The sequence below is a fragment of the Pristiophorus japonicus genome, chromosome 1, assembly GCF_044704955.1.
Source record: "Pristiophorus japonicus isolate sPriJap1 chromosome 1, sPriJap1.hap1, whole genome shotgun sequence".
NCBI classification, from domain to species: Eukaryota; Metazoa; Chordata; class Chondrichthyes; family Pristiophoridae; genus Pristiophorus; species Pristiophorus japonicus.
Genome location: NC_091977.1, coordinates 98,796,505 through 98,822,411, shown reverse-complemented (window position 1 = coordinate 98,822,411; position 25,907 = coordinate 98,796,505). Strand labels below are relative to the sequence as shown.

At 44.4% G+C, this 25,907-nt stretch overlaps 1 long non-coding RNA gene across 2 annotated transcripts in view; it reads left to right on the top strand.

The window, feature by feature from the left end:
- Window positions 1-425: 425 nt before the first annotated feature.
- Window positions 426-25,907, top strand: part of LOC139228838 (uncharacterized) — a 117,993-nt gene continuing 92,511 nt past the window's right edge. For both annotated transcript variants that reach the window (XR_011587634.1, XR_011587631.1), the window contains exons 1-2: window positions 426-1,828; window positions 12,043-12,199. This is a non-coding gene — a long non-coding RNA (uncharacterized lncRNA). The remainder of the gene's footprint in view (window positions 1,829-12,042; window positions 12,200-25,907) is intronic.

Below are 25,907 nucleotides of genomic sequence, written 5' to 3'. Positions count from 1 at the left end.
CACCATCAGCCCGCCCCATACAAACACCACCCTCCCACCCCCGGGGTCGGCAATCAGACCTCCCCCAGAATCAGAACTCCCCCTGGGGTTGGAGATCGGAATTCCCCTCGGGATTGGGGATTGGACTCCTGGGATCGGGGATCGGACCCACCGGGATTGGAGATCGAACCCCTGGGATCGGAACCCCCCCCCCCCCCCACTTTCCCGGGCATGGAACCCACCCCCACCCCCTACCTGTTTGTTGCAGCCTCCTGTGCAACATTCACCGTCCGACTGGAAGCCAGCTTGTCAATCAGGCTGGCTTCTGGGTGGGGAACCTATCAGTGGGGAACATCTCACGCACGCTGCAGAATTCAAACTCTGACTTCTGCATTTCCTGCGGTCTATCAGAAATGTTAACTCTGTTTCTCTCTCTCCACAGATGCTGCCTGACCTGCTGAGTAATTCCAGCATTTTCTGTTTTTATTTCAGATTTCCAGCATCCACAGTATTTTGCCTTTCTATTTATTTCTATCTGTGCTATCAAATCATCTATTTTGCTGCAAATGCTTCGCGCATTCAGATTTAACTTTTTTCTATTTTTCTCTGACGTCATCTTAAGCACTGATGCCCTTTTACCTTTATTAAGATCTCTGTCCCTTCCTGACCCACTCTGCTTGTTTTTATCCAAACTTGGTGAAGCTTGCATAATACAGCTGAAAATGGGTTTCGCACAACGAATACGCATTTTTAATCACAGTGTCAATCCATCACGTGTGAGTAACCCGATTTTACAGGGCTGTGGGGAAAGAGCAGGGAAATGGGACTAATTGGATAGCTCTTTCTAAGAGCCAGCACAGTCACAATGGACCAAATGGCCTACATCTGTGCTGTATCATTCTATTATTCTATGAACCTAGGAGAGTTAAAGCAACAGTCCATACTAAGACCAATATCATAATTTCTAAAGTGTCCCATGCTCGAAAGAAATGGTTCCATTCCATGGGGCTGAAATTCATCACCTCACCGCCCACTGCCGCCAACTGCAGCCCACTGCCGCCGACATTCCTTGTGAAGACCCGCCCAGTGTCACTTTGGAGGTGGCCTGGAGCGGGCTGGAGCGGCCGGGAGGGGAGAGCCGCCAGGATCCGCCCGCTGACGTCAGCGGACGGCCGAGTGGCGGAACTGACCTCCCGCTCGCCGAGCTTCCAGATTCCTGTGGGAGGGAGTCGGCGGGACTCGGTAGCAGAACAGGGGTGGACCGCTGCAAGGCAGCTGGTCTGTCCCTGACAGTAAGTCTGAAGAACCTTGAAAAAAGGTAAGTGAACATTTAAAAAAAAAAAATTTCAACAGCGACTTACCTGGATGGGGTCCCCTGAAGGTCTTTGGATAGTTTTTTTTATTTTTTAGTGTTGATTTTTTTTTCAGGTCTTCAACTCTCCGCGGGCTCGACTCCATCCTCGGCGGCACTTGAACGGCAAGTGCCTCTGCCGCCAAGAATGAGACCTCCCGCCTGCTGCCGCCCAGATTGGCGGTGTACGTCATCCACTTGCCGCCCGCCGACCTTCGAGGGACCTTGGCGATGAATATCCCGCCCAAAGTACCATCCGCTACCTCGGCGGCCATCGGCGGCACATGGCCGGGCGGAGACTTTGATGAAAATTGGCCCACAAATGCCATCATAGTGAATTTACAAAAGCTTCAGCAAAGTAGGCATGAAATCTGATTAAATAGCAAGCAACCACTTCAGATATTTCTCTTTTCTTTGCTTTTTAGGTCACGGATCAGGCAAAGAGCAAATGGAGCTGCAGGCTCGGGCAAATTCAGAAAATATCTGCATGGGCTTTCAGTAAGGACTCTGCATCTGGTTCCCATAAAACATCAAGATTTCCTCTGGCACAACTTGAAAAGTGGTTGTAATTTCCTGTGACTCATATCGAGTTTGCTGACTGTTGTGATGTCAAGCTGGGTCACTTGGTCAGTAATTGTCTGAAAATGACAAAAACTATTTGCTGGAATCAGCAATACGAAAGGGGTAATTCCACATTCCAGCCTTCCAAGCAGGGAGAGGTGCTTGTAGCAAACACATCCCAGGAAATTTTGGGCACAGAAACAGCCCTTAAGTTATCTCCCAAAATGTTTGCTCTGAAGTGGTGGTAGGGTGCAGGAATCTTCCCCTTCACATCTGTACTCGGCTAGCTCATGCACGTTATTAATGCACAGCCAAATAGTTAATGAGGCAGTGGGAAAACCAATTGTGTCAACCAGGGTCATTCTCACAGGCAAAGAAATAATAATCTCAGCAGCTTCCCAAATCTCAGAGGAAAGACTTTTTATTCTTAAGGGAAAGGCATTTTTAGCTTAAAAAAACGTTAAAATTTATTTTCATTTTCTTTTAGATCGAACAATGTTCTGTATTAGGCTGCATTATGTAAACTTAAGTATATATATATATACACACATTGAAATAACTATTATAGTCTGTCATTTTTGTAGATATACCATACCATAGAATAGTTACAATTGGATATACTTCTGAAAAATACAAAGAGGAGATATTGGCCTGGTTAGCACCTGAGGGTGGCAGTAACAGGGCACTAAGAGGTTACCGACTGGGTGCAGAAAAGATACCAATGCCTGCGAACTTCCCGGGTGGTTTTGCGCTCGCGCTAACGCTTACTGCCTGGCTCTCTTGCGCTCTGGAGATTGTGACATCATCCGGTATGCAGTGCCCTGTTACCACCCCGGGTGCAATATTTGCTCCCGGCTCCTGCAACATCGCCGGGCGTCAAAAATGGTAGCTGCAGGAGGTGTTGTCACCTCAGCTGGCCACTTAAGGAGTGCTAATTAAAGACAGTGGTGGTCAGGTAGGGCAAAATTTATTAATCTCCCCAGTGTGGTGTATCTTGCTTTCTTTGGACCTCGACATTGCTCAGTCCTTCACTCTCTTAGAGCGCTTGGGGCTGTTATGGTGATAGCGCAGGTGCTGTGGCCCAACACAGACAGCAAGAAACCTCAGCCACCCCATCAGCAGCCCTTCCCTTTAAGCAAGGGAAGGAGAATGTACAGACGGCAGCGCTGCACTGAACATTGCTCAGCATTCTGCCGATACCGCCCCTCGTACTCCCTTTAGCGCTCTAAGTGAAGTGATAGCGCTTGATTTAACGCTCCACTTCCCTCTTGGAGTGCTAAAGCAGAAGTTCCTGTCAGCTGCAAATATTTTTCACCTGCTGATACTTTTGTGCTCTCGCAAAAGTTATCACCTCAAACAGGGCACTACGCAATTTCTAGCCCAAAATCAATATGTGCTGAAAGTGTGTGAAAATTTTTTTATCAGCTCATGCAACATGTAACAAGAATATATCATGTGATTGAAACCAGAAAGTAACACTAAATAGGTGTGTATGCATGTGTATGATTTCACTATGCGTTCCCCTTTGGCATTTCATTCAACTTTGGTCATTTGTTCCATTTGTATGAGCGCAACATGTATAGAAAGACACAAAGAATAGAAAAGGGTCACAAAACAGATAGTAAGAGTTACCAAAAAGGAATAAGAAAAGAAACTTGCAAGGGATATCAAAATCAACACAAAGAATTTTAAAAATTATATTAGCAAAAGAGAGTAGTCAGGAGCAATGTTGGCCCCTTAAAAACTGATTATCAGTGATATTGTTAATGATTAAAAGGAAATGGCGGACATGTTGAATAATTACTTTGTATCAGTATTTACAGTAGAGGAAGAGGTAAGCAGGCCAGAAATCACAAGGAAACTAATATTTTATCAGAGACAGGGGCTCAACAAAATTTACATGTAAAATAACAGTAATGAAGAAAATAATGGGACTAAAGAGTGCCAAATCCCCAGGACCAGATGTTTTACATCCCAGGGTTTTAAAGGAAGTAGGTGAGCACATTGCAGATGCCCTAACTATCATCTTCCAAAGTTCTCTCGATTCAGGAACCGTTCCTTTAGATTGGAAAATTGAGCATGTCACTCCTCTATTTAAGAATGGCGAGAGAGGAAAACCAGTGAATTATAGGTCTGTTGTCGGGAAATTACTGGAGTCTATAATTAAGGATAAGGTGACTGAACACTTCAAAAATGTTCAGCTGATTAGAGAGTCAGCATGGATTTGTGAAAGGTATGTCATGCTTGACAAACCTGACCAAAATTTTTGAGGAGGTGACTAAAGTAGTGGACAAGATAATATTCATGGATGTTATTTATATGGACTTCCAGAAGGCATTTGATAAAGTTCCTCATAAGAGACTGTTAACTATGATCAAAGCTCATGGCAAATTATTGACCTGGTTAAGAAATTGGCTGAGCGGCAGGAGACAGAGAGTAGGAATAATGGGCAGGTACTCTAATTGAAAGGATGTGACTAGCAGTGTCCCACGGGGATCTGTGTTGGGGCCTCAACTAGTCACAGTATTTATTAACGACTTAGCTGATGGCATAGAACGCCATATATCTAAATTTGCAGATAATACAAAGATAGGTGGCATTGTAGGCAGTGTATATGAAAGCATAAATTTACAAAGGACTATCAATAGATTAACTAAATGGGCAAAACTGTGGCAAATTGATTTCAATGTAGGCAACTGTGAGGTCATGCACTTTAGACCTAAAAATGATAGAACAGGGTACTTTCTAAATGGTGAAAAGCTAAAAACAGTGGAGGTCCAAATGGACTTGGGGGTCCAGGTACGTAGATCATTAAAATATGATAGAAACATAGAAACATAGAAAATAGGTGCAGGAGTAGGCCATTTGGCCCTGCGAGCTTGCACCGCCATTCAATGAGTTCATGGCTGAACATGCAACTTCAGTACCCCATTCCTGCTTTCTCGCCATATTCCTTGATCCCCCTAGTTGTAAGGACTACATCTAACTCCCTTTTGAATATATTTAGTGAATTGGCCTCAACAACTTTCTGTGGTAGAGAATTTCACAGGTTCACCACTCTCTGGGTGAAGGAGTTTCTCCTCATCTCGGTCCTAAATGGCTTACCCCTTATCCTTAGACTGTGACCCCTGGTTCTGGACTTCCCCAACATTGGGAACATTTTTCTTGCATCTAACCTGTCTAAACCCGTCAGAATTTTAAACGTTTCTATGAGATCCCCTCTCATTCTTCTGAACTCCAGTGAATACAAGCCCAGTTGATCCAGTCTTTCTTGATATGTCAGTCCCGCCATCCCGGGAATCAATCTGGTGAACCTTTGCTGCACTCCCTCAATAGCAAGAATGTCCTTCCTCAAGTTAGGAGACCAAAACTGCACACAATACTCCAGGTGTGGCCTCACCAAGGCCCTGTACAACTGTAGTAACACCTCCCTGCCCCTGTACTCAAATCCCCTCGCTATGAAGGCCAACATGCCATTTGCTTTCTTAACCGCCTGCTGTACCTGCATGCCAACCTTCAATGACTGATGTACCATGACACCCAGGTCTCGTTGCACCTCTCCTCTTCCTAATCTGTCACCATTCAGATAATAGTCTGTCTCTCTATTTTTACCACCAAAGTGGATAACCTCACATTTATAGACATTATACTTCATCTGCCATGCATTTGCCCACTCACCTAACCTATCCAAGTCACTCTGCAGCCTCATAGCATCTTCCTCACAGCTCACACTGCCACCCAACTTAGTGTCATTTGCAAATTTGGAGATACTATATTTAATCCCCTCGTCTAAATCATTAATGTACAGTGTAAACAGCTGGGATCCAGCACAAAACCTTGCGGTATCCCACTAGTCACTGCCTGCCATTCTCAAAAGTACCCATTTACTCCTACTCTTTGCTCCCTGTCTGCCAACCCGTTCTCAATCCACGTCAGCACACTACCCCCAATCCCATGTGCTTTAACTTTGCACATTAATCTCTTGTGTGGGACCTTGTCGAAAGCCTTCTGAAAGTCCAAATACACCACATCCACTGGTTCTCCCTTGTCCACTCTACTGGAAACATCCTAAAAAAATTCCAGAAGATTTGTCAAGCATGATTTCCCTTTCATAAATCCATGCTGACTTGGACCTATCATGTCACCTCTTTCCAAATGCGCTGCTGTGACATCCTTAATAATTGATTCCATCATTTTACCCACTACCGATGTCAGGCTGACCGGTCTATAATTCCCTGTTTTCTCTCTCCCTCCTTTTTTAAAAAGTGAGGTTACATTGGCTACCCTTCACTCCATAGGAACTGATCCAGAGTCTATGGAAAGTTGGAAAATGACTGTCAATGTATCCGCTATTTCCAAGGCCACCTCCTTAAGTACTCTGGGGTGCAGTCCATCAGGCCTGGGGATTTATCAGCCTTCAATCCCATCAATTTCCCCAATACAATTTCCCGACTAATAAGGATTTCCCTCAGTTCCTCCTTCTTACTAAACCCTCTGACCCCTTTTATATCCGGAAGGGTGTTTGTGTCCTCCTTCGTGAATACCGAACCAAAGTACTTGTTCAATTGGCCTGCTATTTCTTTGTTCCCCGTTATGACTTCCCCTGATTCTGACTGCAGGGGACTTACATTTATCTTTACTAACCTTTTTCTCTTTACATATCTATAGAAGCTTTTGCAGTCCGTCTTAATGTTCCCTGCAAGCTTCCTCTCGTACTCTATTTGCCTGCCCTAATCAAACCCTTTGTCCTCCTCTGCTGAGTTCTAAATTTCTCCCAGTCCCCGGGTTCACTGCTATTTCTGGCCAATTTGTATGCTACTTCCTTGGCTTTAATACTATCCCTGATTACCCTTGTTAGCCACGGATGAGCCACCTTCCCTTTTTTATTTTTACGCCAGACAGGGATGTACAATTGTTGTAGTTCTACCATGTGGTCTCTAAATGTCTGCCATTGCCCATCCACTGTCAACCCCTTAAGTATCATTCGCCAATATATCCTAGCCAATTCACGCCTCATACCTTCAAAGTTACCCTTCTTTAAGTTCTGGACCATGGTCTCTGAATTAACTGTTTCATTCTCCATCCTAATGTAGAATTTCACCATATTATGGTCACTCTTCCCCAAGGGGCCTCGCACAATGAGATTGCTAATTAATCCTCTCTCATTACACAACACCCAGACTAAGATGGCCTCCCCCCTAGTTGGTTCCTCGACATATTGGTCTAGAAAACCATCCCTTATGCACTCCAGGAAATCCTCCTCCACCGTATTGTTTCCAGTTTGGTTAGCCCAATCTATATGCATATTAAAGTCACCCATTATAACTGCTGCACCTTTATTGCATGCACCCCTAATTTCCTGTTTGATGCCCTCCCCAACATCACTTCTACTGTTTGGAGGTCTGTACACAACTCCCACTAACGTTTTTTGCCCTTTGGTGTTCTGCAGCTCTATCCACATCATCCAAGCTAATGTCCTTCCTAACTATTGCATTAATTTCCTCTTTAACCAGCAATCCTACCCCTTTTCCTTTTATGGTATCCTTCCTGAATGTTGAATACCTTGAACAGGTACAGAAAATAATCAGAATGGCTAATGGAATGCTGATCTTTACCACTAGAGGATGAGAGTACAAATGCATAGGAGTTATGCTGCAGCTATACAAAGCCGAGGTTAGACCACACTAAGAGCACTGTGAGCAGTTCTGGGCACCAAATCTTACGAAGGATATATTGGCCTTGGAGGGAGTGCAGCATAGGTTTACCAGATTGATAGGTGTACTCCAAGGATTAAATTACGAGGAGAGATTACAAATTAGGGCTGTATTCCCTAGAAATTAGAAGATTAAGGGGTAATTTAATCGAAGTTTTCAAGATAATAAGGGGAACAGATCGGGTCGATAAAGAGAAAAATTTTTTGCTGGTTGGGAAGTCTAGGATTAAGGGGCATAGTCTAAAAATTGGAGCCAGACCGTTCAGGAGTGAAATTAGGAAACAGTTCTATACACAAAGGCTGCGATTTTGCCAACTGCGTTGAGTCCGGGGAGGCCGGGGTCTTTAGCGAGTTTCCGGCCCACTGTTGGTGGCATCCCGCTATCTCCAAGTAATTTTACAACGATGAGGCTTGTTAGGCCCGCCCAGTGAAGTTCACAGCCAATTAAAAGGAATTGGGTCTGATGATGTCATTTGATGACACATCATCAGCTGATTTCCTTGAAGGGACCATGGCCACATTGATTTTGACAGTTGTGCTGTCAGTGTTTTACAGTATTGAGCTGCTGCAAACACTGACAAGTACTGTACAAAGGTGCTCGGCTGCACCCAGGCTCTCCCATGACTCCCTCCATATGCTTATGGAGGAAGTCACAGCACGCAGGGAGGTTCTCTCTCCTCCCAAGGAGTCCACGCAGCCTGGTTGCACAGGAGGGCACAAGTAGGGATGTCGTTGGGTGGACCTGGCTGCAGTGGCGCAAACCTTTCAATGATCTCAGTAGATCATAAAATGTTACTATAAAGCCATACCCAACCTCATCTTACCGTGCCACTCATCTCATCCCCATCATTCTCCCTTCCCTACCCTACTCCTGCACATCCTTACTCACACCAACTTATCTTGCACCTCCACCCATCCCTCTCTCTCTATCTACATTATCACTTCCCCATCTCACTTGCCACCCCTCACACTCACCCTCATCCTAGTCCAAGCATATCAACTAACAATAAATAAGAGTAGAGACTTAGGTCTTCTAGCCAATGTTCATGTAAAGTTTATGTTAATGTGTTGTCAAACATTGAAATCTTTATTTTCAACACTTTGCATTCTTGGACAGATTTGTGTGCACCTTTGGAAGTGGCTTAGTGAGTTGAAGTGATTGGTGAGACATAATAGTGCCCACTGCAATGGTGATGAGTATCAAAGGAATGGTTTGGGCAATGTTGAACTGGAGTACAAGCTGCAGACATAGAAACATAGAAACATAGAAAATAGGTGCAGGAATAGGCCATTCGGCCCTTCGGGGCTGCACCGCCATTCAATATGATCATGGCTGATCATGCAACTTCAGTACCCCATTCCTGCTTTCTCTCCCTACACTTTGATCCCTTTAGCCATAAGGACCACATCTAACTCCTTTTTGAATATATCCAACGAACTGGCCTCAACAACTTTCTGTGCTAGAGAATTCCACAGGTTCACAATTCTTTGAGTGAAGAAGTTTCTCCTCATCTCGGTCCTAAATGGCTTACCCCTTATCCTTGGACTGTGACCCCTGGTTCTGGACTTCCCCAACATCGGGAACATTCTTCCTGCATCTAACCTGTCCAATCCCATCAGAATTTTATCTGTTTCTATGAGATCCCCTCTCATTCTTCTAAATTCCAGTGAATATAAGCCTAGTCGATCCAGTCTTTCTTCATACATCAGTCCTGCCATCCCGGGAATCAGTCTGGTGAACCTTCGCTGCACTCGCTCAATAGCAAGAATGCCCTTCCTCAGATTAGGCGACCAAAACTGTACACAATATTCAAGGTGTGGCCTCACCAAGGCCCTGTACAACTGCAGTAAGACCTCCCTGCTCCTATACTCAAATCCTCTTGCTATGAAGGCCAACATGTCATTTGCCTCCTTCACCGCCTGCGGTACCTGCATGCTAACTTTTAATGACTGATGTACCATGACACCCAGGTCTCGTTGCACCTCCCCTTTTCCTAATTTGTCACCATTCAGATAAAGTAGGTAATCTCACATTTATCTACATTATACTGGATCTGCCATGCATTTGCCCACTCACCTAACCTGTTCAAGTCACCCTGCAGCCTCTTAGCATCCTCCTCACAGCTCACACTGCCACCCAACTTAGTGTCATCTGCAAACTTGGAGATATTACATTCAATTCCTTCATCCAAATCATTAATGAATATTGTATATAGCTGGGGCCCCAGCACTGAACATTGTGGTACCCCACTAGTCACTGCCTGCCATTCTGAAAAGAACCCATTTATTCCTACTCTTTGCTTCCTGTCTGCCAACCAGTTCTCTATCTACGTCAATACTTTACCCCCAATACCATGTGCTTTAATTTTGCACACTAATCTCTTGTGTGGGACCTTGTCAAAAGCCTTTTGAAAGTCCAAATACACCACATCCACTGGTTCGCCCTTGTCCACTCTACTAGTTACATCCTCAAAAAATTCTAGAAGATTTGTCAAGTATGATTTCCTTTTCATAAATCCATGCTGACTTGGACATTGCGAGGGGGAGAGTTACCTGGACACTTTGCTCCAGGATGTAATAATTTCTGGGCAATAATCTCTGGATTACTGCCTATGCCATGCGCAAATTGGTATAGGGTCAGGCAGATCAGAGAGTTAAATGCATGGCTCAAAGAGTGGTGTGGGAGGAAGGGATTTCAATTCTGGGGAAAGAGGGAGCTGTTCCATCAGGATGGGTTCCACTTAAACCCGGCTGGGACCAGCGTCCTGGCGAATTGAATAACTAGGGTTGTAGATAGGGCTTTAAACTAAAGAATTAGGGGGGGGGGGTCAGGTGAGGGGAAGTTTAGATATCTAAAGAGAAAGGTCAATGCAATAGAGCAGTGTAGCAAATTGGGTAACCATAAGCAGAGTGTGACAGGAAGGGACAGAGAGTTTAATCGTAGTAGTGCAGCAGAGAATAAGGGAATAAGGTCAAAGCAGCAAATAATGGTAAAAAAAAATAAATTAAAGGCTCTTTATCTGAATGCATAGAGCATTTGTAACAAGATAGATAAACTAGTGGCACAAATAGAGATAAATGGGTTTGATCTAATAGCCATTACAGAGACGTGGTTGCAAGATGATCAAGGTTGGGAACTAAATGTCTCTGATGTTTCAAAAAGACAGGCAGAAGGATAAAGGGAGGGAGGGTAGCCCTGATAATAAAGAATGACATAAGGACAATAGAGAGAAAGGATCTTGGCTCAGGAAGTAGAATCAGTATGGGTGGAGATAAGGAATAACAAGGGGCAGAAAACACTGGTGGGAGTAGTAGAGAGGCAGCCACCAGTAGTTATACCATTGGACAGAATATTAATCAAGAAATATTAGGAGCTTGTAACAAAGGTAATGCAATAATCGTGGGGGACTTTAATCTTCATAAAGACTGGTCAAATCAATTTGCCAAAAGGATGAGTTCATGGAATGCATTCGGGAGAGTTTCCTAGAACAATATGTCATCGAACCAACCAGGGAACAGACTATTTTAGATCTTGTATTGTGTAATGAGACTGGGTTAATTAGCAATCTCAGAGTTAAGGATCCTCTGGGACACAGAGATCATAATACGATAGAATTTCACATTACATTTGAGAGTAACTTACCTAAGTACAAAATTAGAGTCCTATGCCCCGAAATTCATCAACTGCCACTCCCGCCATTTCTTGGCGTTACCCGGCCGGTCTTTGCATTTTTACCGCCCGCTAACACTGGGCCGATTGGGTATGAAAATCATCCTGGTTTTCTCAGCGGGAGCGGGAGTGGCAGGCAGCAGGAGGCAGCGGTAGGTGCAGGTCTCTCGACTCAGGAAAGATCGGTGGCCATGTACTGCGCATGCGCGAGATTTGGGATTTTTTTTGTAGTTTTTAAAATCCTGAACTCACTTATCCCACGATTGGGACTGAGGGGTCAGCTGCGCGTGCGCAGAAAAGCTCAGGAGTGACTTCCACCTGACAGTTAGAGAAGGAAGTCATTGAGAGAGGGAAGAGAATCATCAGCCATCCATCTTGAAAACCCATCATGAGTGATAGAAAAGTTGCCAGCAAGTCCAATGCAGGAAGGCTCAGAGCTTCCTGGTTTACGGATGATAAGCTGGAGGCACTTGTCTCTGAGGTGGAGCGCCGTTACAGAGAGCTCACCCAGGATGGTTGTGGCAAGCCAGCCCCGTCCCAATATAATCATATTTGGCAGGAGATTGGGGAGGCCGTGTCCGCAGTGGGCACCATGGTTCATGATGGAGACCAGTGCAGGAAGAGATGGAATGATGTGGTAGCAGCAGCAAGAGTAATTAAAGATCTTATTATTGCACTCCCGTAATACTGAAAAAGAGTATGTAGCCATACTGTGTGTGTGTTATGCATCTGCAAACCGGTTAAAGCTTGCAACTTTTATTTCTGCAGAGGAAAAGAACAGCCAACACCTCAAAGCAGTGTGGCATGGGAGGGGGCTCACCAGAGGTCATCGAACTGACTGACATCGAGGAGCGTGCCTTGGCATTGGTGGGTGACCACTCCCCTGCCACCACACATGGTGATGCCAATCCCATGCTACAGCATGGTAAGTTGATTATAACATCCGGTCTGTGTTATGCTCATGCCATGCAAGGTAATGTGATGTAATATCAAATACATTTTAATGTACTGTGTGTCGGCAATTTAGGGTGTGGTGATGTAGCACTGGTAGCCCTTGAAATAAGACTGTGATACGTGATGGTACTCATGCCAGGCCGACAGAACCAGAGGGTCTGGAGATGCCAGCGTCTTCCAGCTCAGTGCTGCCATTCTCTCCCCGACGAACACCACAGCAGTGCTCCAGGTGCACTGCTACACAATGTGTTGGTACCGACGGGTGAGGGGCAGGGGTGCGGGTCAGCAAGAGGAGAATGGGGCTCACTTGGAGGGGGGGAAAGAGAGGTGGGTGGCAGTGGGTAGAGGGTTGGGTGTTGGTGATGTTTGTATATATTGTTCATGTTGTTGTTTAAGACGTTGCCTTTTGATGTTAAATTTACTGTTTATGGAAATAGTTAAAAATATTTTGCTTGACATGTTTGAATCTTCTGCCACTTTTGTACAACTCAATACAGATATATATTTTTAATCACTCTTAGTCAATGTCTAACTTTTAGATAATGAGGGGTAAGTGCTGAGATACACACAAATGTAGTGCAGTGTGCTAAAATTGTCAAAATCCCTGCCAGCTCCCTATAAATCGTGCTGCTGCTCTCAGCAGCTTTTAGAGAAAATGCTCCCGCTTCCAAGATGGAAATCAGTACTGAAGCAGAAGGTGCACAATTTCGATGCACAAAATAAAAATGAAATGGAAGGGGAGGAGGAGTAGAGTCCCTTTTCAAGACTTGGAAATGCAATTTTAAAATGGATCCTGATACAGATCAACTGCAAACTGGGCTGTGAGCTTTGGGCTGTGGACATTCCACTGAAGCAGCTGATGGTGATCTGAATGGACGTGTACCACAACCCCGTCAGGAGAAAGCAGTCGGTCGTTGGATTTGTTGCCAGCCTGAATAAGGCAATGACCAAGTGGTTCTCAAAGGTGGCTTTTCAGGTGCCCAATCAGAAAATAACTCACATGGAGCCAGTTGTGAAGAAGGGATCATCGGAGACGATCATTCCTCTGGCAGTAAACTATATCAAAATACATTGCAGGAACGAGGCCGTGTAACAGTACCACATCACCTTCAGGTCTAATATAGAATGTGGGAATATATGCTATGGAATGTTGAAGGAGCATCAGCCAGTTACTGGGCAAGTCACTGCTTTTGATGGCCCCTATACTCTACCTGCCTGCGAAACTATCCGAGTTAGTCATTCTCAAATCACAAAGAAAACCTGATGGCTCAGAGATGAACATCCATATTCAAATGACCAAGATCCTGTAGCCAGACTCTGATCTCTGCATCCCCTACTACAACGTGGTATTCTGGAGAGCTATGAGGATTCTGGAATTAAAATTGGTTGGCCGAAATTTCTATGACCCAAAAAATCCATTTGTTCTCCCTCAACACAGGCTTCTTACTTTGTGTAATGGTGTGAGCAGAGAACATTGTAGTGATCCCTACTATCACTCAAATAGTGAATCAGACCTGGGATCCACTGTTCTGAATGGCTCAGCTCCATTGTCCGTACCATCCGCTCAAAATAGAGATAAGACCACCTTTTTCAGAACGGTCTTTCTGGTGGGCGATAACAGGATCTTAGATGATCTTACTGATAAAACTGGTGTTTTAGGAGATTTTCCCATGGGCGGGCAGTATAGACTACCATCGGCGGTACTTCTCTGATGAATTTACCACCAGGTGGTAGTTGGGTGGTAGATCGGCAGTAGGTGAGTTTTGTTCACCAAACTGGGATTTTTGGGCGGTAGCTCGGTGGTAGTGGGCAGTAGTGCAATGAATTTTGGGTCCCTAAAAAATAAAGCCAATTACATAGGTATGAAGAGCGAGCGAGTTGGCTAAGGTGGATGGGAAAAATAGATTGGCCTAGAAATCCTGGTCGAGGTCTTCCCGACTGAAAAAGGGAAAAAAGATGCGCACTTACCTGTTCCTGCTGCGCCCACAAGAGATCCCGGTCCTGAGGCCTCCACTCACTGCGTGTCGGAGCGCGTGCACATCAGGATATCCATAAGCTGGAGCTGCAGTCACATGGCAGCCAATCAAGGTACAGTATTTTCTCCTTCATAATAATGGAAACTCTGGAAGTAGGAGTTCCCATTATTATGATTGAGAAACAGCCGCCAAACACCAAAACACTAATAAAAAACAGAAAAAATACACTACATATTTAAGATTAATTTAAATGAAAGTTATTAATGTCTTTTAAAAAATTTATATTTTTCCGATTTTTTTAAGAAGTTTTTTAAATTATGGTTTAAAATAAACTTACCTTAGTGGGCATGGTTTTAAATAATAAAATCTGTTTTTAACATATTATTTTGTTATGTTTTTGTATGTTTTAAAACTATTACGTCTGTAACAGTAGGCTATGCACCTGCTTTTATCAGGCGCAAGAGTTTTCAGGACATCCGCTGGGCAAGATATGGGTAAAGACTACAATATTGTCCATACGAATGTCCTGGCTGTGGAGGCTGATCGAAAAGTTGGTTTTCAGCGCATGCGCATTGTGTTCTGAAAGCTGGCTTTTGCTATACCTTCCCAGGTCTGTACACACTCAGTACCTGGGGAGGCCGGGGTTTCTAGGCCATTAAAAGATATGATAGTAGATAAGCAGTGGCTAGCATTTAAAGACATATTTCATAATTCTCAACAAAAATACATTCCATTGAGAAACAAAAACTGCACAGGAAAAGTGATCCATCCATGACTAACGAAAGAAGTTAAGGATAACATTAGATTGACAGAAGAAGCCTATAATGTTGCGAAGAATAGTAGTAAGAAACATAGAAACATAGAAAATAGGTGCAGGAGTAGGCCATTCGGCCCTTCGAGCCTGCACCGCCATTCAATATGATCATGGCTGATCATGCAACTTCAGTACCCCACTCCCGCTTTCGCTTCATACCCCCGGTCCCCTTAGCCGTAAGGGCCACATCTAACTCCCTCTTGAAAATATTGCACGAACTGGACTCCACAACTTTCTGTGGTAGAGAATTCTACAGGCTAACCACTCTCTGGGTGAAGAAGTTTCTCCTCATCTCGGTCCTATATGGCTTACCCCTTATCCTTAGACTATGACGCCTGGCTCTGGACTTCCCCAACATCGGGAACATTCTTCCTGCATCTAACCTGTTCAGTCCTGTCATAATTTTATATGTGTCTATGAGATCCCCTCTCATTCTTCTTAGAATTTAGAAGAATTTGGAAGAAAGCCTAAGGATTGGGAGAATTTCAGAAACCAGCAAAGGATGACCAAAAAATTGATAACAAGGGAAGAAATAGACTATGAGAGAAAACTAGCAAGAAATATAGGCCCCGATATTGGTGGCCTTACCGCCCACTGCCGCTTGCTGCCGCTGAGTTTTGCTGTCGGTCTCCCCTCTTTGCCAGTTTCCACTTGGGCTGGAGCGGGCGGGAGGGGAGTACCGCCAGGAACCGCCCACTGACGTCCTCTGGTGGTCAAGTAGCGCAAGTGGTCTCCCGCCCACCGAGCTGCCAGATTGGTGCGGGCGGGAGTCGGCGCCAGCAGGGGAAAGGTCTGCTGCGTGGAGGCTGGTTTAACCCTGCCGGTAAGAACAAAAACTGAAAAAAAAGAGTAGTGAACATATGTAAAATTAACATTTTTACAGCGACTTACCTGGATGGGGTCCCCTGAAATTTTTCCAGTGTTCTTTTTTGTTGTGGTTTTTATTTTCAGCTCTTCCACCCACCCTGGGCCCGACTCCATCCTCGGCGACACTTGGGCGGTAAGGACATTTGCCGTCGAGATTGAGAGCTACGCCGGTTGCCGCCCTGATTGATGGTGTAAACCATTGTTTGGCCATTGGGTGGTACTGCCATTGCTTTTAGAGGAATCTTCCTGGCAAAGTACCATCTGGCACTTGGTTTCTCGGCGGCCATCGGCGGTCCTTTGGGCGGGCCTTCGCCTTTATCAATTTCTGGGAAAATTCTTCTCTGACCCATCCAGGAGATCGAAACTAGTCCAGGAGATCACCCTGACCATATTCGATTCCCTGCTGTAGTTACCATTAATACTGCATCGACCAATAAAAGGTCATCCAGTGTAGTCCTAATTTCCAGCTCTAGGTCCGTAACCCTGCAGGTTACTGCACTTTGTGCCTATCCAACCATCTCTTAAAAGTGGTGGGGGTTTCTGCATCCACCACTCTTCCAGGCAGCGAGTTCCACACCCCCACAACCCTCTGCGTAAAGAAGCCCCCCTCCCCTCAAATCCCCTCTAAACCTTCCACCACCCACCTTAAAACTATGCCTCCTCATAATAGACCCCTCCACCAATGGAAATAGACCCTTATTATCCACTATGTCCAGGCCCCTCAATATTTTGTACACCTCAATGAGGTCTCTTCTCAACCTCCTTTGTTCCAATGAGGACAAACCCAGCCTATCCAATCTGTCCTCATAACTAAAATTCTCCATTCAGGCAGCATCCTAGTAAATCTCCTCTGCACCCTCTCAAGTACAATCACGTCCTTCCTATAATACGGTGACCAGAATTGCATGCAGTACTCCAGCTATGGCCTAACCAATGTATTATACAATTTAAGCATAATCTCCCTGCTCTTATAGTCTATGCCTCAGCCAATAAAGGCAAGCATTCCGTATGCCTTCTTAACCACCTTATCTACCTGGCCTGATACTTTCAGGGATCTGTGGACAAGTACTCCAAGATCCCTTTGTTCATCTACACTATTACGTGGCCTACCACTTAATGTGTATACCCTTTCCTTATTAGCCCTCCCAAAGTGCATCACCTCATACTACTCTGAATTAAATTCCATTTGCACTGCTCTGCCCACCTGACCAGTAGATTGATATCCTCCTACAACCCATGACTTTTTTCTTCATTATCAACCACTCAACCAATTTTACTGTCGTTTGCAAACTTCTTAATCATACTCCCTATATTCAACTCTAAATCGATTATATATACCACAAGAAGCAAGGGACCCAGTACTGAGCCCTGTGGAACCCCACTGGAAACATCCTTCTAGTCACAAAAACATCCATCAACCCTTTGCTTCCTACCTCCAAGCCAATTTTGGATCCAACTTGCCACTTTGCCCTGGATGCCATGGGCTTTAACCTTCTTGGCAAGTCTACCATGTGGAACCTTATCAAAAGCTTTGCTAAAGTCCATATACACCACATCGTACGCAATACCCTCATCGACCCTCTTGGTTACCTCCTTAAAAAATTCAATCAGGTTAGTCAAACACGATCTTCCCTTAACAAATCCGTGCTGACAGTCCCTAATTAATCCTTGCCTTTCCAAATGAAGATTTATCCTGTCTTTTAGGATTTTTTCCAATAATTTTCCCACCACTGAGGGTAGGCTGACAGGCCTGTAATTACTCGGCCTATCCCTTTCTCCCTTCTTAATCAAGGGTACTACATTAGCAGTTCTCCAATCCTCCAGCACCATGCCCAGATCCAAAGAGGACTGGAAAATGATGGTCAAGGCCTCTACTATTTCCTCTTTTACTTTGTTCAACAGCCTGGGATGCATTTCATCCGGGCCTGGGGACTTATCTACTTTCAAAGCTGCTAACCCCCTTAATACTTCCTCTCTCACGATATTTATTTCATCCAGAATATCACACCCCTCCTCGATAGCAGTATCTGCATTGCCCCTTTCCTTTCCTTAGCATACCTAAAATGGTGGGGAACCAAGGGTCTAACGAGGGTGAGGAACTTAATGAAACTCATATAAGTAGAGAAAAATACTCGAGAAACTGCCGACAAATCCCCTGGACCTGATGGCCTACATCCCAGGGTTCTAAAAGAGATAGCTGCAGAGATAGTGGATGCATTGGTTTTGATCTTTCAAAATTCCCTAGATTCTAGAATGGTCCCAGCGGATTGGAAGGTAGGAAATGTAACACCGCTATTCAAGAAAGAAGGGAGAGAGAAAACAGGAAACTACAGGCCAGTTAGTCTGACATCAGTTGCCAGGAAAAAGCTGGAATCCATTGTTAAGGAAGTGGTATCAGGGCACTTAGAAAATCATAACATGATTAGGCAGAGTCAACATGGTTTTAGAAAAGGGAAATCGTGTTTGATAAATTTATTAGAGTTTTTTGAGGATGTAACTAACAGGGTAGATAAAGGGAAACTAGTGGATGTAGTATATTTAGATTTCCAAAAGGCATTCGATAAGGTGCCACATAAAAGATTATTACACAAGATAAGGGCTCATGGGATTGGAGGTAATGTATTGGCATGGATAGTGGATTGGTTAATGGACAGAAAACAGAGAATAGGGATAAACGGGTCTTTTTCAGGTTGGCAGGCTGTAACTAGTGGAAAGCCACAAGGATCAGTGCTGGGGCCTCAGCTATTTATAATCTATATTAATGACTTAAATGAAGAGACAGAGTGCAATATATCTAAGTTTGCTGATGATACAAAGCTAGGTGGGACAGTAAGCTGTGAGGAGAACATAAAGCGTCTTCAAAGGGACATAGATAGACTAAGTGAGCATGCAGTAAGGTAGCAGATGGAGTATAATGTAGGGAAGTGTGAGGTTATTCAATTTGGTAGGAAGAATACAAAAACAGAATCTTTTTTAAGTGGTGAGAAACTTTTAAATGTTGGTGTTCAGAGAGATTTGTGTGTCATTGTGCAAAAAACACAGAAAGCTAGCAAGCAATACGGAAGACAAATGGCATGTTGTATTTTATTGCAAGGGGGTTGGAATTTAAGAGTAAGAAAGTCTTGCTATAATTGTACAGGGCCTTGGTGAGACCAAACCTGGAGTACTGTGCACAGTTTTAGTCTCCTTATATAAGGAAGGACATAATTGCCTTCGAGGCGGTACAACAGAGGTTCACTAGATTGATTCCTGGGATGAGAGGGCTGTCTTATGATGAAAGATTGTGTAGAATGGGCCTATACTCTCTGGAGTTTAGAAGAATGAGAGGTGATCTCATTGAAATATTCAAGATTCTGAAGGGGATTGACAGGTTAGATGCTGAGAGGTTGTTTTCCCTGGCTGGAGTGTCTGAAACTAGGGGCACAGTCTCAGGATAAGGGTTAGGCCAATTAAGACAGAGATGAGGAGGAATTTCTTCACTCCAGAGGCTTGTGAATCTTTGGAATTCTCTGCCTCAGAGGGCTGTGGATGCTGAATCTCTGAATATATTCAAGGCTGAGATAGATAGACTTTTGGGGTCTAGGGGAATCAAGGTATATGGAGATCAGGCAGGAAAGTGGAATTGAGGTCGATGATCAGCCATGATATTGAATGGTGGAGCAGGCTTGAGGGGCTATATGGCCTACTCCTGCTCCTAATTTTTATGTTCTTATGTTCTTACTGCAGGAATGCTTTACGATGCTGGTGGTGCCAACCTGGTGCATCATGAGATAGCCAGGGTGTACAGTGTCAAGTGAAATAAATCTGGCCATGTTGAGGCAATCCCTGGCAGCAATGTGGTCAGGTACTGATGCATGGTGTCCTGTGCAGCCAAAGGTGATTGCAGAGAAGGTTGGTGTTGTTGTTGGTGCTGATGTTGTGCCTGCTGATGCTGGTATGCCTGGTGTTGTTGGTGTCCTGGATTGTGGTGGGATTCTGAGGACCAAGGTGAGATTTTTTCAAGGGCTCCGATGCTGATGGAATAGATGGCAGGTGCGATTGAGATGACAGAAGCGATCTGTCAATGGTGAGAGAGGTTGTTCCAAGGAGGTGACAGTGGATAGAGAATTTACTCCAAACACTTCCAACCTGCATAAAGCTCAGAAGTGTATTCCAAGTCCTGAAGACTCCAGCTTCTAAGATTGGAAAGTGAACAGCTATGCAATGGTAGTTTTTATACTACATTTGCAGCTGTCAACTATTCAGAATAACGTATACTCATTAAAAACCTGATCTACTTACCTGACGTGATCTCCGAGTGCCGTGAACCTCATCAAAAAGCTGGAAAAATGGTAAATAGAGGGTAAAATTGTTTTTAATTGGCTTTTAACGAGCTCTTAATGATATAAATTTCCTCCCCCGCTGCTTGGTGTTGGGTCTGTTAACCGTTGACAGACCCGACCCCTGGGAGACGAGCATGAAAGCGGGTTGACAGCAGACTTCCGACCCGTTGGCAATCATTTCCATTTTGACAGCTAACTCGCCTCTAAAACCGCCTTCTCAGCGCCGGTAAAATTCCGGCCAATTGGTGGTAGAAGTTTGGAACTCTCTTCCACAAATGGCAATTGATGCTAGATCAATTGTTAATTTTAAATCTGAGATAGATAGATTTTTGTTACGCATATTAATTAAGGGATATGGGCCAAAGGCGGGTATATTGGAGTTAGGTCGCAGATCAGCCATGATCTCATTGAATGGCAGAACAGGCACAAAGGGCTGAATGGCTGTGATATATTCTTTACAACATCACAAACACATACTACACACTATATTGCTTGACAGGAACTTGTCATGTGACCTTGTAGTCCACTAGGCAGAGCAGTAGTCCACTAGGTGGAGCTCAATATTACACTTCTCCTTCATTAATGAAGAAGTAATCATAACAAAATAATTAGCATATGTAATGTGCATGGTTATATACAACAAAAGATATGGAGCTAGATTGTCGACTTCATTGTCGGCGATTTTCTCGGCGGTACAGCTATTTTTCCACCCGGCAAAAGTTTTCACTTAAGTTTCTTCATGGTATCGCCCACATCAGAAGACGCCTGCCGGGACCAAACCACCCACATGCAATGCCGAGAACAACTGCCAGGGCGTAAGTTTGGCCTCAACCGCCAATGTCCAGATCGCCGAGAGAACCGCCCTGTAAAAGTAGCTTAAACAGGGCAGTAAGGGGGTATCCTGCAAAGAAAGTTAAGTTAAAGGTTCTTTATTTTTTTTTAAAATTTAAAACCGCAATTAGGTTTAAAACTGTCTTGGGAATGCTTTGTATGTTTTTATTTTTTTTCATGAAAATTTTTTTAAAAAGTTATCCCCCCTCCCTAGGCCCAACCACAGCCTTGGACTAAATTTTAGTACTTACAGTCCATTCCGGTAACGACCGCCCATGTTGCTAACTTTCCACATACTTGCCGAGAAAACCGCCGACAATGAGTGTCCAACGCCCATTTTCTCGCCGGGCAATTAGTTTTACTTACTTTAAACATAAAAATGGAAATTCTTGCCAGCTTTTCTCGCCGAATGTTAGCAGTTCTTCTCAGCGGGCAATCAGGCGTTGAGGGCCTTTCGGGAAAGTCTAGCCCATGGACTTATTTTGCCATATTTACAAATCAAACTTAAAAACTGGTATTCTGTTTTGAAGAGGATACCTTCGCTCTTGAACAGAACTTTCCAAACATGCTGTCGAACTTTGACTCATTCTAGGCTGAGTCTGAGGAGAGTTTTTCTCGAAGGGCAACCCTTGATCTACAGTTTGACTCTCTTCAACTCTGTCTGCCTGACTCGGACTCAGACTTAAATTCTGACTTTCTCTTGGACTTGTTTCGAGTACATTTGATGTAGGATTTGCTACTGGTACTCTAATTGTAACAAGACTATCTCACCCATCAGAAATAATTGAATCTTTCCAACTTTTAACTCCTTCAACATCTGTAAGTAAAATATGATCAATGTAATCTACAAACCTAACCTTTCCATGATCAAACATCCTGACCAAATATCTTCACTACTCTTCCTGGTAACCACTTTAACCATTTGTGATGATGGTTCTTCACTCTAGCCTTCTGATTTAATTTCACACTTCTCTCGCTTACTCTACCTCTATCATTATTCTCTTTCTGTCTTAATTATTTCTCTTCTACTGACTGTGCCAAGTTTGGCTTTAACAACGAGAACCTGGTTTGTGGCTGTTGTTTGAGAAACAACTCTGCTGGTGTTCTACCAGTAGTTGTATGAGGAGTATTATGATAAGTAATCAGAAAATTTGCCAATTTGTGATCCAACGACAATTGCCATTTCTTTGGATTTGGATCCAATATTTGTTTGATGTGAGCACGCTTTACAATTTGTACTGTGCGCTCTGCTGCACCATTCGAAGCAGGATGATATGGTGGAACCTTGGTATGTTTCACACCATTTATACTCATGAACTGTGCAAATTCTTCTGAACAAAATTGCTGCCCATTATAAGACACAATCTCTTCTGGGAGGCCATATGAAGAAAACAATCTTTGCAAATAATCTAGTGTTTTATTTGTTGTTATTTTCCACATCAGAGACACATCTACTCATTTTGAATGGTTATCAATCACAATGAACAATTGTTGTCCTTCTAGCTCAGCAAATTCTTCATATAACCTTTGCCACATCCTGGGAGGCCATTTCCAAGGCTGTAATGGTATTGATAGTGGTTTCTTGCTTACCTATTGACATGTTTTACATGGACTAGCGATGTATTCTATATCTTTATCTAGATCTGGCCACTATAAGTAACTGCATGCAAACCTCTTGGTCAAACACATTCCCAGGTGCTGGTCATGAAGATCTCTGAATAATTTGGACCTCAACTTATTTGTAATAACTACTCTTGCACCCCACATGATACAATCTTTATCCACTGATAATTCATACCTACTAATAAAGTACAGATGAATATCTTTCTCTGATACTTGGTTTGGCCAACCATCAGGGTAATTAAACATCTTTGACATAACTGGGTCACGTTTGGTTGCTCTACCAATCTCTTCAGCTATGACTGGCAGTTCATCAATGTATGAAAAATAGAAAACTTCTTACCTATTGGGTGCAACTTGTGATGGGGATGGCAACCTGGACTTAGCATCAGCATTACTGTAATCAGCTGATCGTTTGTATTCAATGTCATACATACCGTATATACTCGCGTATCATGCGACTTTTGAAGACCTAAATTGTAACCTAAATTTGGGGGGGTCGCATGATACGCGAGGTACAAAATTTGCGGGTGTGAAGTGCTGGTCAAGATTAGGCTGTTAGGCTGTTAAGCAGACCGTATCCACGCTGAATCTCGGCAGGTATCTCCTGGGCTGGATTGCAGGCTCTATTGTCGCTTGTACTGTATCTTTGCTGTGGTCTAGAGATCGCCACCCACAACTCCCTCTGAAGTTTGCTGCATTATTAGAGGCTCCATCTATCACAGCCCATGCTTCTTTTACCCGCAAACACAGTAGAGGCTGTGGCTGAACGACGCTAGTCAAGCCAGCTGGAACGATTGCTGTATCGGTGTTCGATTCGCGAACAGCTTTCACAACAGAATCCACTCGATGTTTCATGTTAAGGTCTGTATTCGATCTCAAAAAAGTGACTCGCATGATACATGAGATATATGGTAAAATCATGTTTTGGGGACGAAAATTTAGGGGTCGCATGATACGCGAGATCGCAGGATACGCGAGTATATACGGTATATGCTGACAAAATCAAAGCCCATCTCTGCATTCAGACTGAAGCTAAGGTTGGAACTGGGGACTTTGGATTGAGAATTGTTGTCAGGGGCTTATGGTCAGTAACAAAGGTAAACTTACGACCATACAAGTTTCAATGCCAAAGCTTCCCTTTTGATCTGCGCATAATTACGCTCACTGATGTTGTGTATCTGTAAAGCATGCACATCCCCTGAAGTCCCAAGGGATACCAGCATCTCTTGGGAGCATTATATATAAGCCGGCCCCTAAGGCCTGTTCCAGACTGTGGAGTGTCTTAATAAAGACTGAGATCACTGTTACTTTAACCTCCCTGTGTGCAGTCTCATCTGTGTTCGGAACACAATAACTGGTGACGAGTATACGAATCCAACGCAAAGATGCAGCAAACTGTGGACATCCTGGAGAAGTTCTCGGAGGGTGAGGACTGGGAAGCCTATGTTGAACGGCTAGACCAGTACTTTGTAGCCAACGAGCTGGACAGAGAAGGAAGCGCTGCAAAAAGGAGAGTGGTCCTCCTCACGATCTGCGGGGCACCGACCTACAGCCTCATGAAGAATCTTCTGGCTCTGGTGAAACCCACAGATAAGTCATATGAGGAGCTGTGAACACTGGTTCGGGAGCATCTTAACCCAAGGGAGAACGTGCTGATGGCGAGGTATCAGTTCTACACGTGCCAGCGATCTGAAGGTCAGGAAGTGGCGAGCTACATCGCCGAGCTAAGGCGACTTGCAGGACAATATGAGTTTTGATGGCTACCTGGAGCAGATGCTCAGAGACTTTTTTGTACGGGGCATTGGCCACGAGACCATCCCACGAAAACTTTTGACTGTAGAGACACCGACCCTCAGTAAGGCCATTGCGATAGCACAGGCGTTTATGTCCACCAATGATGACACCAAACAAATCTTTGAGCACACAAGTGCTAGCAATGTTCATAAATGAAGTGAAACTGTGTTTGCGAGCAGAAATGTACAGAGCAGAACCCACGAGTCTGTAACTGCCAGCAGGCCTCAGGTGACCCAGATGATTCAGAGTCCGCAACAAAGGATGAATGCAAGGCAATTCACACCTTGTTGGCGTTATGGAGGCTTCCATTCAGCCTATTCATGCCGCTTCAAAGGGTATGTTTGCAAGAGCTGTGGAACAATGGGCCACCTCCAACGAGCTTGCAGACGAGCTGCAAGCTCTGCAAAACCTGCCAACCACTACGTGGCAGGGGAAGATTGGTCCATGGTGGATCATAGCAATCTCGAGCCTCAAAGAGAGGAGGCAGATGCTAAAGTGCACGGGGTGCACACATTTTCGATGAAATGTCCACCTATAATGCTAAATGTAAAATTGAATGGCTTACCCGTAGCCATGGAACTGGAATTGGTGCTAGCCAATCCATCATGAATAAAAAAATGTTTGAGAGACTGAGGTGCAACAAGGCACTCAGACCAGCCCCGAGCCCCATCCACACTGAGAACATACACCGAAGAGCTCATCACTGTCCTGGGCAGCGCCATGGTCAAGGTCACCTACCAGGGCACAGTGCATGAACTGCCACTCTGGATTGTCCCGGGCGATGGCCCCACACTGCTTGGAAGGAGCTGGCTGCGCAAAATCCACTGGAACTGGAGTGACATCCGAGTGCTATCACATGTCGATGAGGCCTCATGTACCCAGGTTCTGAACAAATTTCCTTCCCTTTTTGAGCCAGGCATTGGAAACTTTTTCAGGGCGAAGGTGCAGATCCATTTGGTCCCAGAGGCACGAGCCATTCACCACAAGGCGCGAGCGTTACCTCACATGATGAGGGAGAGAGTGGAAATAGAGCTGGATAGACTGCAACGCGAGAGCATCATCTCCCCAGTGGAATTCAACGAGTGGGTCAGCCCGTTTGTTCCAGTACTCAAAAGTGATGGCATGGTCAGGATTTGCGGCGATTATAAAGTAACTATTAATTGTTTCTCGCTACAGGACCAATACCTGCTACCTAAGGCAGACGACCTATTTGCGACGCTGGCAGTTGGCAAGACGTTCACCAAGCTCGACCTGACTTCGGCCTAGATGACGCAGGAGCTGGAGGAGTCTTCGAAGGGCCTCACTGCATCAACACGCACAAAGGACTGTTCATCGACAACAGATGCCTGTTTAGAATTCGGTTGGCTGCAGCAATCTTCCAGAGAAACATGGAGAGCCTACTCAAGTCGGTACCATGCACGGTGTTTTTACAGGATGACACATTGGTCACGG